General features: G+C 45.3%; 1 protein-coding gene across 3 annotated transcripts in view; it reads left to right on the forward strand.

Annotated features, from left to right (window-relative positions):
• Positions 1 to 13,987, forward strand: part of hmga1a (high mobility group AT-hook 1a) — a 109,490-nt gene that overhangs the window by 8,403 nt on the left and 87,100 nt on the right. The window lies entirely within an intron of this gene.

Genomic DNA, 13,987 nt, shown 5'->3' on the forward strand with positions numbered 1-13,987 from the left:
GCAGTTCTGTCAGACTTACCCGAATAGTTACCCAGGAAATGTTAGGAAAAATACCTAGTCTCACTCTGGAAATGACCCGATCGCTCATGCAGGCTCCCTGGCCAACTACTCCACCTGGCCCCCATATCTGATTGTTACCTCATCCACCTGACACCTCACAAGCACTACCCCATTTACCTCACTCACCCCTATCCATCCCTACCATTCAACTGCTCACCCATTCACCAACATTCAAACTGCACCTTTAAATTTACCATACGACAGTGTGTCCCGTCTTCCTTTCTACTCTGCTCTGAAGTGATGGAGCTCTCCGAGGGAACACCGTGTTCCACATTTCTGGGAAAGTTGATCTTGGAAGATCCAGAAAGAAATACGGTGCAGCATCGCAATCAGGGGAAAGTTTCAGCAGAGTGGCAATACAACAGTAATGCACTTCCTGGAAGATCTGCGCCATTATGCTCTTGAATTTTGCAAGCTTAGGCTGGTTGAGTATCGTCAGTAGCTTGAGTATTGCAAATAGCCAAAGGTTATAAATAGAACTTTTAGTAATTAAATCATATGAGTGGTAACGGATGTGGTGCGTTGATAGGCTCTGTAATGGACTTGTTCCTAGTATTGGACATGATGAGGGATCATGTAGTAATGGATAGAATATGCATTTATTGTTCCGAGATGGTACTACACATTGAAAAGCAATGTGTTTGACTCTTAAAATGCCCTCTGAAATGGCCTAGCAAGCCACTCAGTTCAAGGGCAATTAGGGATGGGAAACAAATGCTGGCCCATGTCCCATGAATTGATATTTAAGAAAATGTTCTGATTGTATCAGAATAATTATGCTTCATAAACCGATCATCATACTGTTAGCAAAACAAATACAGCTGACCAACGCTTCAATGTTTTGGATAACACTGTGTCTTTTAATATACTGTACTGCAAAAACACAGTGATGTTTATCAATGTAGTGTTTAAAGCAGAGGTTTCTTTGTCGTGATGGAGAGTAGTTTGGTCATTTGGAACATTTGTCTCGGTATCGAGAGCAACCAGTTCCTGTAGAAAATGTTTTTTCTCCAACTCTGTTTTACATCCATTATCTGTTACTAAAAACGGCTGGTAACAAAAGGTAAAAATCAGTGTCCGCATTAAGATTTATAAAATGCTTTATTCTGTAAAGGTATAAAGGTATAAGATATGGAAATATAGAGAAGGACAGGGGAAACAGTATGATATTATAACTCGAATAGCAGCTTCTTGCAGAGTAAGTGTGAATGGGCATTTGCTCAGCAACTATTGTTGCCTGAAATGAGGAGGACAAGGAGGTTGAACATTTGTTTTGAACCTTTGTGACCATTCATTTTTGAAATGTCTTTAAAGATATTTCAAAGTGTTCATATTGATATTCCGTTTTATTTCTAACAGTTATTATCTTACCATCTTGAGCTTATGTCTAGAATCATAGAATCACTACAGTGCAGAAGGAGGCCATTTGGTCCATCGAGTCTGCACCGACAACAATCCCACCTCGGCCCTATCCTGTAGCCCCACATATTTACTCTGCTAATCCCCCTGACACTAAGGGATAATTTAGTATGGCCAATCAACCTAACCTATACATCTTTGGACTGTGGGAGGAAACCGGAGTACCTGGAGGAAACCCACGCAGGCACGAAGAGAATGTGCGAACTCCACACAGACAGTCATCCGAGGCCAGAATCGAACCCGGGTCCCTGGCGCTGTGATGCAGCAGTGCTAACCACTGTACCACAGTGCCACCAAATCTACTTTATGGATATGAAAGCTTCCATTCAAAATTGGGAAAAATTAGTTCTTTGCATCAGCGTATGTAGGGAAAATTTGATAAAGGAGTGATTTTAGGATCGTGGTCAAATGAAGGGATTAGACCCAAAATGTAAATCTTTACCTTTTCAGATTCTGTTGCATGTGCTGTGTATTTTCAGTATCTTTCATTCCAAATCTCTGTTAAATGTAAAAACTGGATATGATGGCCCATTCTGGCAGTGAGTGGTGAAGCAATGCTCCGTGCCATCCATTTCGCTGACAGTTGCCCTCAAAGACTTTGAGTAGAACTCTATGCTGCAAAGCCCACAATGTGGCATCTTTTTCAGAGCAGCACCCTCTACAGGGGATCTGTAGTAACTGTGAGTGGGCAAGAAACATATTTAATCAAGATTGAAGAATCTTCACTGAGACAGGCCAAACCAGGAAGCATAAAACAGGAAATATGAATTAGATTTAAGTGAAATAAATATTGGAAAATATAGATAGTATTGCAGAGATAGAAGAGGCAGAAAAAAGTGAAAAATAAATTAGGCTTGTATCCAATTATTTTTTTCCTGAAGGAATGAGATTCAAAATGTGTAATTTAAAAAAAGAATTTCAGGGCCAGACAGGTTGTTCAGCAGTAATTATCACTTATCATGCCCTTTGAAAACTTCTCCCAAATGTATAAGTACTAACGTTAACAGCTACTTTTTTGTAAATACCTACTGGGCAATACAAGAAGTTGTTTTCATTTCACTGCTGAGCTTTTCAGTGTGGAGTGCAACATTTCATTCTGTGGAGGAATTCCGGTATCTGTGGCAGCAACTTGTATGTTTAGCTACAGGTGTGAGGAGGCCTGTCATTATTATCCGATTTACCCCTGTTATGATGGTGATTGCTATCAGCATACCATTACTTTTCTTGCAAAATATGCCCCATTAGTAATAGATTGTGGGTAGGATCTTAAGCCCGCACTGAGATCGTCGGCGGTTGGCACCATCAACTCATCAGGTTGGCCTGTTCCAGGATGCAGTGCCGGGGGGTGGGCTCTAGACGGAGCCTCATATGTGGCGACGATCAGGGGCATGGGAATGGTGGAGGTGGGGGATGGCGGGGGGAGGGCAGGTGGAATTCATATGACTGGGTTGGCCTTTTTAAAGGACTGTGTCACTGAAGCCAATTCCTGACTCTGAGAGTCCTCACCTCGCCAGCTTGCAAATCTGTTGTGTTTGCAGTTAAAGTGACAAGATCTAGCGAGACAACTGGCCAGTTGAGCTGGAGAGTTCCACGCCTGTTTTCTAACCAGGACTGACATTCCCATAAGATTCTGCCCTGTATTTCAATTCATTGAACTGAAATTTGAGGCAATATTTTCTGATTATCTTTCTATGTTTTTCTGTGAAGAAGCCTGACATCTTTCATGACAGCATGGCAAAGATTTGGAAGTTTACTTGTGTGTGCGAATCTATGCCCTGTCTTGCCTGGCATCATGCATAAAAATGCTGGCACATTGCACCACGTATGCAAACACATACTTAAGACAGCATTGGATGGATGGTATAATTTAATATTAATATATTCGACTTCTACGTTTACTGTAATGTGAGGAATTGTGGGAGAGAAAACAAAAAGTGTCAAATTGGGAAATGCTAAGTTGCCCCTTAGTGTCGAAAGATGTGTAGGTTAGGTGGATTAGCCATGGTAAATGCACGGGGTTACAGGGAAAGGGCAAAGTGGGGGGCCTGGGTGGCAAGACCTGGAGAGAAAACTGGCCTGTGGAGCTGGAGAATTCCACGCCAGTTTTCTCACCAGAATTGACACTTTGCCAAATTCTCGTAAGATTCTGCCCTGCTCTTTTGGAGAGTCGGTGCAGACTCGATGGACCAAATGGCTTCTTTCTGCACTGTAGGGAGTCTATGGTTCTACATCTTGCATTTGTAGATGATAGCAAATGAGAACCATGAGAACTGCAGCTGTCATAAATGCTGCACAGAGTGCAGTTCGATAAGCAGCACTAAGTTCCCTTCAAAGGTCACATTCTAACTGCAGGCGTTCCCTGAATACAGTGTAAAACTGAGCTTGGTTTAAATAATGTGCACTGTACCTTTGGTTTGTCACTCTATTCTTGACTTGTAAACCAAAAACATGTCATAAGAAACTTTAGAATTTCTTTCATGGTTAAGCATTGCCTAGGGTCCTCACTTAAAAAAACCCAGCTCCGCTGTAAAACCACAATACAGCAGAATAATTTTCCCTTAGACATTTGAACTTTAGATAATTACAAGCATCTGTGTAATATGTACAAGGAGGTGAAATTCTTTATGCACATGTGCAAGCAAGAGGGAAACCACGGAAGGATTCCACCCATTCCACACTGAAGGAATTGCTAAATATCAATTTATCATTCTTGGTACCTTTGCATAAGATTGCCTGTGTACAATCAATAGGAGAATATTAAACTCGAGACTGCAGTGGGTTATTTTATGATTCCTGTTGTTTATATAACCTGCATTTGCATCTAGCTCTAACTGCTGGGACAAAAGTCTTCTCTCTCTGCCAGCTGTAAGGGGGTTGTGAAAGAAGTTTGGAAATTTCAACTCAGAAACTGGAGCATTGAGATCCACAATACAGAATGGATTCATTGCCAAAGCTCCTTCAAGGCGGCGTGCCTAGTGTGGGCAAAGGCAGTACAGAATTCCATTGGTACTGGAAGATTTGCTGATCTAAAATTGGGATTTAAACAATTTTTATTGAGCCAATATAGGGAACCAACCATAATTGAATTCAGTGTTGAATTTCAAAAGCAGAATTTCTGTTGTTCCGTCTTGTCTTGCATGGGGTTCTGTGGACAGGGCTTGAGTGGGATTGTGGTCAGTGCAGACTCGATGGGCCAAATGGCCTCCTTCTGCACTGCAGGATTCTATGATTGTCAACACAATCCCTGGCTTCAAAAGGCATAAACCAATCGTCAAAGTAAAATGAACTTGGCAATTACTTTAAATTTTATTTTCCTTTTTCGTTTTATTAGTCCCATTGGTCAACAAAGTTGTATTAAGACTTACAATTTGAGAGATAACAAATTTAATCTGCCAGTAGTAATCCTAGCATCTCGGCACTTTCAGCTATTGGGTTGACAGGGAGTGAGAAAATACAAAACAACTAGAAAGAAGTAATACTGCGGATGCTGGAAATCTGAAATAAAAGCAGGAAATGCTGGAAAAATTCAACAGGTCCGGCAGCTTTTGTGGAGAGAGAAAGAGAGTTTGGGGGGGAGGGGGTGGGGTGCAATTTTGATCCCACACTCTCTGTGTGCGTGAATGTTGGCGTCTGCTTAAAATCCGGAGGGCGCGATTTGCACCAGCAAGTTTCTGAGTTCAGATCTTATTGGCCCTTCGCCCGTGGAGTGGTGTGAAACTCGCCGCAGGACCCCAGAAAGTTCATTTTAATTCATTAACATGTCATAACGAGTCCTCTCTCAGGGACCTGCCCCCTCACTGGATATTCGGCGGGCAACGGCATGCTGTCACGCTGGCGCCATTTACAACAGGTTCACCCAGACGTGAACCTGCCGTGGGGGCCTCCCTGGGGTCATAAAGGTAAACATAGCCCCTGGGGGAATCATCGAATCAGACAGCGCAGAAGAGGCCCTTCGGACCATTGAGTCCACACCGACACATCAGAAACACCTGAACTCCCACCTAAACCCATCAGCTAGCACATGACCCATAGCCCAGAGTGCTCATCCAGATATTTTTAAAGGATGTGAGGCAACCTGCCTCCATCACCCTCCCAGACAGCGCATTCCAGACCGTCACCACCCACTGGGTAAAAAAGCTTTTCCTCACATCCTTCCTGAAGGAGAAGGACATGCCCGGGCAATGGCCTTGCAATGCCCTCTTGCACTTCTCCTTGACACAGTTTGGCACTGCTAGATTAGCACCATGCCAACCTGGTGGTGCCAACCCGTGCCAAATGGCAGGCCCCAATGAGAGCTTCATGGAGAGGGATGGGGAGGATTCATTTAGATGTAATGGTGGCCGGGAGCGGATGGAGGAGCAGAGAATGCTGGTGATGGCTGTTGAAGGACGGGGTTGATGGAGGTTAGTGCCGGCTCAGACTGTAGGGGGAAGAAGGTGGGAAGGTGCTGATGATTGAGGAAGGGGCAAGGCGCTGATGGTCGGGGGGAATGAGGGGGAGAAGGGGCCAATGATCGGGGGGGAGGAATGTAGCAAAATACCAACTCCGATTGGGTGTGGTGTGGTGAGACCTCACTGGTGGGCTGGGGGCAGATTTACTCATGTTCTGATTAGAGCGCCCTTCGAAGATGGCACCCTGACCTCTGAGCAGTGGGGGCACCCTGACCTCTGAGCAGTGCCCCCCACCCCCGGTCTGATGGCGTGAGAAACGTCCCTTTGAGATTTTTTGGCAGCGTGTCTCAAGTTCTGGAGAGAAATCCAACCAGTTTCTGTGGAGATAAACACATGGGTTTTTCCCGCTGGAAGCAACACTCTGCCATTTTTTAGTAAAATTTTGAAAAAGCATCAGACAAACTCGAAATTTTAACTCTTGTTTCTCTCTCTGCAAATGCTGCCAGATGCACTGAGATTTTCCAGCATTTCCTGTTTTTCTTTTATATTAGAAAGAAGTAGTTGCTAATCTGCCTTTTAGGAGATGGGCAAAGTGCATGCAGAAGCAAGTGCTTATAGAAGAGGCCGATGATTCTAAACCCCTGGACATTATTTATAGTAAGAAGTCTCATAACACCAGGTTAAAGTCCAACAGGTTTATTTGGAAGCTCCGAAAGCTTATGGTATTTGCTACCAAATAAACCTGTTGGATTTTAACCTGGTGTTGTGAGACTTCTTACTGTGCTCACCCCAGTCCAACGCCGGCATCTCCACATATTTATAGGACAGGCTTGGAATTTGTAACAGTGCTATCTTAAGATGCAAATCCAAAAGTGACTGCAAAAACGTAGCCTCAATATACAATGCTGAGCTTTTAGTTGTATCTATTCAACACTGGCCACAATACTTGCTGATTTTTCAATCTCAGTAATTGTGCAAAATGAACGTGTTTGTTTTGATCAACCAATTTAATTCATTGCAGTTAAAAGTTTTAACTTTATTTTATTTAAAGTATTTGCAACAGAGTGTAGGCAGTATCAGGAAATGTAGAGTAAAATTTTGTGTTGACTGGGCGGATGCCCGACCTGGAAAACTGTTTCACGTGTGGTAATATTGGGCGTACACCCTGATGGCATCGCACATTCGATATCTCGGTCAGCGGGTGCAGGCACAGATCAGCAGCACGCCTGCCAATAATCATAGAAATCATAGAAACCCTACAGCACAGAAAGAGGCCATTCGGCCCATCGAGTCTGCACCGACCACAATCCCACCCAGGCCCTACCCCCATATATTTTGCCCACTAATCCCTTTAACCTACGCATTTCAAGACACTAAGGGCAATTTTAGCATGGCCAATCGACCTAACCCGCACATCTTTGGTCTGTGGGAGGAAACCGGAGCACCCGGAGGAAACCCACGCAGACACGAGGAGAATGTGCAAACTCCACACAGACAGTGACCCAGGCCGGGAATCGAACCCAGGTCCCTGGAGCTGTGAAGCAGCAGTGCTAACCACTGTGCTACCGTGCCGCCCATAATAATGGAGACAGTTAAGAGGACTAGAAATCATAGAATCCCTAAAGAGCAGAAGGAGGCCATTCGGCCCATCGAGTCTGCACCGACAACAATCCCACTCCAGGCCCTATCCCCACAACCCCACACATTTACCCCGCTCATCCCTCTAACCTACACATCTCGGGATACTATGGGCAATTTAGCGTGGCCAATCAACCTAACCCGCACATCTTTGGACTAAAATCCCAGCTGATGAGAATCTACTGTTGCCCGTGTGATTCTCAATTTCCAATTGTGTGGGTGGACACTCTGATGGGTCTGAAGGCCAGTCACTGGCACTAAATCCTTCTGCCTCTAGGTTGTCCCAGGGTAGTATGAATAATCTTTGTCGAGTCTCTCAGTCAGTTGCACTCAGCTGTGTGAAGCTGGTCATTGATGCCCTTTGATTTGATTTGATTTATTATTGTCACATGTATTAGCATACAGTGAAAAGTATTGTTTCTTTCTTGCTATACAGACGAAGCATACTGTTCATAGAGAAGGAAAGGAGAGTGCAGAATGTAGTGTTACAGTCATAGCTAGGGTGTAGAGAAAGATCAGCTTAATGCGAGGTAGGTCCATTCAAATGTCTGATGGCAGCGGAGAAGAAGCTGTTCTTGATCAGGCCCTAATGCCCTGATCAGGCATGTGAGAATTTTCATTCATTTCTGGACGGACCAGGTCAGCTAGGTTGCAAGAGGATTCGCTGCCATTGCACAGTTTCCCTGCAATCAGCATGCCATTGATTGCACCCATGTGGCCATCAAGGTGCCAGCTAGCCAGCCGGGTGCCTTTGTGAACGGCAAGGTGTTTTCACTCCATGAACATTCAGATTGTGTGTGACCAGAAGACCCAGATTCTGCAGGTCTGTGAAAGGTACCCGGGCAGCTCGCATGATGCGTATATTCTTCGCCACTCGCAGGTGCCCAGGCTTTTTGCCGCTCCAGCTCGCCTCGATGAGTGGTTGATTGGCGGCAAGGATTATCCACTGGAAAGGTAGCTGATGATGCCTGTCAGTCGTCTGAGGACAGATGCTGAGGATGCTCAGATGCCCATGTAGCCACAGGGCGGTGGTGGAGAGGACCATTGGGTCACTGAAGATAAGCTTCAGATGCTTCGACCAATCCGGGGATGCCCTGCGGTATCTGCCTGAGTGAGTGTCACTCATAGTAGTTGTCTGTTGTGCTGTTCACAATCTCATTCTCTCCGGGAGGAAATTCTTGAACAGGAAGATGGTCATGCTGCGAAATCTGCCTCATACATGGTGCCAACGAAGACTCAGATTCTGATGTCGGACAGCCAGAGGGTGAGGACAATGAGAATGCAACCAGGAACCGACAGTGGGGCAGGGATACCAGGGACACCTTGATTCAGTGGATTTTCGGATAGGCTGGCATGCCCTGCCTTCCTGCATCACCAATTGGCACCACCTCAGTCCTAAACACACAACTCTCATCCATTTCATCAGCCTATTCCATTCCAAATAAAGTTTTACACCCCGGATATCTCTCAAAAGGCAATTTTGAGGCTGATACTAATGTAGCACACAGGACATTTCTGGCTTGAGTGCAGGAAGTTACTTAAGGTGAGAAAATTAACATGAAACAAATTAAAATAAATCCATCCGGATCATGAACATAATTCTTCAAATGAAAAGAAAACAATAGCACACAATGTGGAACCCTGTTTGTGAATAGTGTGTCTTGCATTTTCGTTTGCGGGTGCTATGTCTAGGTACCTCCCACCCTCCCCTCGCTGACAGTGGCATTTGAGGCAGGTTGATGATCTCCTTGCCCTGTATGCGCAAGTGACCTTGGTGGCCGTCCACTGGTCAGTGTGGCCTGAGCAGGTACTGCCTGGGGAGTTCGCTCAGCAACATTGCTTGGCAATTCTCAGTCACTGTGGACTCGGTGGATGGAGCAGTGACTGGCAGAAGACGGAGGAGCTGGTGCCCTCGTCTGGGGCTCCGTAAGAAGATTCCACAGAGAGGACAGCCACCTCGAGCATCATTCTGAGGTGAGTCCTCACCTTCCTCTCACCAATGAAGGATGGGCAAGCATCGGTGACGAGGGTTGGTGCCTCTTTCTCCTGCACAGGCATCGACCTCCTGAGCTCAGTGCCTCAGAGAGGGCTTGCAGGTCTGAGCACAACTCCAGTTTTGAGACATTGTGCTTATGGAGCTGCCTCTCCATGAGAGTCGCTACTCTTTCAATGGATGAGGCTGTGTGCTCGGAGTTCAGGGTCATCCCAGCGCTCATGCCCCCCATGGAATCCTCCTTGAGAGATGCCATGACGCGCAAACCCTCCACAATCTCTGAGAGATCTCCCCACACATCCTGCTGGACATCCAATATTTGCCGCCTTATGGGCAACTCCAAATGCTCATGGTCTTTCCCGGACTCAGCATGGTTGTTGTCTCCAGCAGTCCTCTGACTGCTGGCACACTGAGCACCCCCTGCCTCCACTATCTAGCCCACTGAGCAAGATGTGCCCTCACTGCTGTGTCCTAACTATTCATCCGACACGGTCATGGCTACGAACATGCCAATATCTGTGCTGATGCTCGGTGCTGAGGGATGGTGTGTTGCATGTGCATTCCCTGATGTCTTGGGTATTCAAGGAGGGTCGTTAGTCGTGTGGCTGGCATCTGAGTGATGAAAGCAAAGGGTGAGATACATGGCTTGTATCACAAACTAACTGCATGACTGAGGTCATTCTGATAGACAAATCACTCAGTTATCACTTTCAGCCTTATTCTGCCAGGCTTCAGCCCACTGGTCTCTTTACTTCCTCTCCATGACCTGATCATCTGCTTATGGCTGGTGAGGGTCGCCAGGTTTGGCATCAGTGGCAGATCCCTCATGATTGTTGTGACTTACTTCTCCTGCAGGTAAGTGCAGAGTTCCATTGAGTGTTGAAACCCTCACCACTAATGGCCTTAACATGCTGCACTCCCCAACTCAAAACACCCCCCCTCTGAGAGGGTTGAGAACGTTGCCCCTGCTTTGGACACCGTGTTCAAATCCCGACTTGGGTCACTGTCTGTGTGGAGTTTACACATTCTCCCCATGTCTGCGTGGGTTTCCTCCGGGTGCTCTGATTTCTTCCCACAATCCGAAAGATGTGCAGGATAGGTGCATTGGCCATGTTAAATTCACCCTCAGTGTACCCGAACAGGCCCCAGAGTGTGACAACTAGGAGATTTTCACAGTAACTTCATTGCAGTGTTAATGTAAGCCTATTTGTGACTAATAAATAAACTTTAACTTGTTCATTACCATGGATGGGCAGCCTCCTCAGTGCCCCATACAGCACAGTGCCCACTCAGTGCTCACCCATGCCGAGCACAGAGGGTCATTGAGCCTTTTCATTGGAAGTCAGAAGAATGAGGGGAGATCTTATAGAAACATATAAGGTTATGAAGGGAATAGATATGATAGAAACAGAGAAGTTGTTTCCACTGGCAGTTGAAACTTGAACCAGGGGGCATGGCCTCAGAATAAGGGGGAGCAGATTTAGGACTGAGTTGAGGAGGAACTTCTTCACACAAAGGGTTGTGAATCTGTGGAATTCCCTGCCCAGTGAAGCAGTTGAGGCTACTTCATTAAGGCAAGGATAGATACATTTTTGAACAGTAAAGGAATTAAGAATTATGATGAGGGGCGGGTAAGTGGAGCCGAGTCCACAAAAAGATCAGCCATGATCTTATTGAATGGCGGAGCAGGCTCGAGGGGCCAGGTGGCCGACTCCTGCTCCTACTTCTTTTCCAGCACTGGATCCAGGTTTGCCAGACAAAGTCATGGCCAATGACCTCTGCAGCCACCTCGGTCCAGGCCTTCTTGATGAGATGTGGTGGCCTCCTCCTTCTATCCCTTGGCATTAGGACACCCCTCCTTTCTGTTATAGTCTGCACCAGGGCTCTGAGGCAGTCATCAAGGAAACGGGGCACTTGCTGGACACTGGGGCACCTCTGCCTCCTGCTGTGGCTTCCTGCAGTAGCCATTCTGCAGCCATGGATTCATCTGCGGCCTGTGGATGCCGCTGTTAAAGTTCGCGGGGGGACCTCATTGGACACGGTGCCCACCTGGTGGCCCCGCTCACCCAGAGTAGAGTGGCAGCTGTGTAATTGCGGGTTTTATGACAGTAAGGTGGACCGGGGTTCATGGCTGCTTCCGGTTCTGCATGCTTAGCGTGAAGTTCTGCCCATCCATTTGACATCGGACTCGAGCCTACAAAATACTAGAAGCTGCTCATTGTACAAAATTGCAGTGATAGCCGAGAGATGAAAGGTGGGGGATGGAAGCTTGCAATGCTGTTGAAATTAAAACATTTTAGGGTTGAGCCACATTTGACCTGAGTGCCCAGGGCTGTAACTTTGTGGAAGGAAGCCTTGTTTGTCTTCTGAGATTCAGAAAGAACTCAGAGATTTTCTGTTTAAGTTTAAATTAACAGGAAGTTGTAAACTGATCATGGTTGTTGACGGTTCTTTTAACAGAGCAGTTTCTGCCAATCTAGTGGAGTAATGTTAATCAATAATATGTGGGTGTGTTTTTATAGTACAGTTAAATACATTTAAAACACCACGCACACTCACAACTGGAACAGTGAGTCATTGAATGTTTCCCAGGAAATGATACAATGTCTTAAACAGCTTCCTTTTGTTTGCAATTAATTCATTGCAGCTTCCATACCTGATAATGTGAGTGCATTAAGATCCATCTTGCATAGTGGAGTTTGCAGATCAGTTTAATGGACTAACTTTTTAACAGCAATCATTGCTGTAACCGTACTTTATATGATTTATTTTCACCATTTACCTCAACGTTTTGTGCAATTGATCTTTCCTCGACTGATTCAGAAGTCCCTTTTGTTATGAGAAAAATGCACTCTGCATCCATCATTCCTAATTACTACCTTGCAATGTTTAACAAGAACAAAACTGATCCTAATGCTATAATTGATACTTTATTATTTTTAAAGAAAAATCTAACAATTTTCACAGTAACTTCATTGCAGTGTTAATGTAAGCCTACTTATGACACTAGTAAATAGACTTAAAACTTAATTGTGACTTCGGTAAGAAATTGTCCGATAGAAAGCATTCCATGTCTTGGGCCAGATGTCACGTTCCCTCCCGCCAGTGGGATATTACAGTTCCAGCTAAGTAAAGGGCTATTTAAATGGCTCTGCTACATCCACCAATGGGAGACACACCTTGGTGGGGTCACAAAATCCTGGCTGTAGCTTTTTATGCAGGAATTGCAAGAATTATTTCTACCTTTGAAATGAGCTTTTAAGAGATATTTTTAATTTAATTGATCTTTCCAATCTAATGGTAAGCCAATGGGCAATGATATTATAACTTCCGTCTGTTAGAGCCACAGAAAAGTTGCAGCACAGAAGGAGGCCATTTGGAACATCTTGTCCACGCCAGCCTGCGGACAACCAGGTGCCCTTTCTAATCCCACCTTCCTGCAACTGGCCCATAGCCTTGTAGCTTAGGGCACTTAAGGTGCTGATCCAGATAGAGTTTAGGGTCTCTGCCTCCACCACCAACTCGGGCAGTAAATTTCAGACACCCACCACCCTTTGCGTAAAAAAAAAGTTCTTCCTCATGTCCCCTTTACACCTACTGCCATTTATGAGCTGTTGAATAAGCTTGTAATCTGTAACGGTCAATATACATAGTGTAGGAATCGGCTTTTCCTTTCCACTTCTTGTGCCATCCTGTGGAAAAGTATAAAACCACTTTGGTGTTTTTTACAGTTAAATGGAAAGGTCCCAGTAGATTGGATCTATTGATGGAAATGTTGGATAAGCAGTTATTGTTGTTTTGTATCAGATCATCTGCAATGCTTTGGCTGTGTGTAATATCTGCAAACATTTTGAATTTAACTGATTCTATTTACAACATAAAATCATGGAAACATAAACCACAGAACGGGCAGAATTTAATGTGGCGGTGGGGTTTTTTGTCCACCGGCCGGACAGCTAGCGAGAACCCACATTGTCCCTCCTTGGCAAGGCCTGCCGCATTAAGTGCCAATCAGGCCCTGAACTGTCAGTGGCCAGTCTTCCCCTGGGATCAAGGATCCTGAGGGTCCTACCTGTCTGGCCAATCACAAGGTCTTTCCAACTTGGCCTCTGGTATATAGTATTTCTCACTTCCCACTAACTTTACCCTCGAGTTGCTTTCACTGGCAACCATATATATTCCTTCTGAAGTTACTAGATAGATTCAACACCCAAACCTCTGCGGATCCTCCATATCTAGGCTCACAAAAGTCTTGATGGCACAGAATCCCCAAAGGGTCACTTGTTGCAAACCTTTAAAAATCTTGGTTGGCTCTGGCAGAACTGAACCAGCAACAGTTGTGGTCTTGTCCAATCCACAGTCCCTGTTCTCCCATGAACTGGAAGCTCTGAGATCAGCTGTAATTCAATCTCCCAATTAGCTTTCTGTTTATACTTTTGTTTTAACTTTCATCCTCATAGCACCCTCAGGTCAAATGGGCATTTCT

Source organism: Mustelus asterias, chromosome 25, assembly GCF_964213995.1.
Source record: "Mustelus asterias chromosome 25, sMusAst1.hap1.1, whole genome shotgun sequence".
NCBI classification, from domain to species: domain Eukaryota; kingdom Metazoa; phylum Chordata; class Chondrichthyes; order Carcharhiniformes; family Triakidae; genus Mustelus; species Mustelus asterias.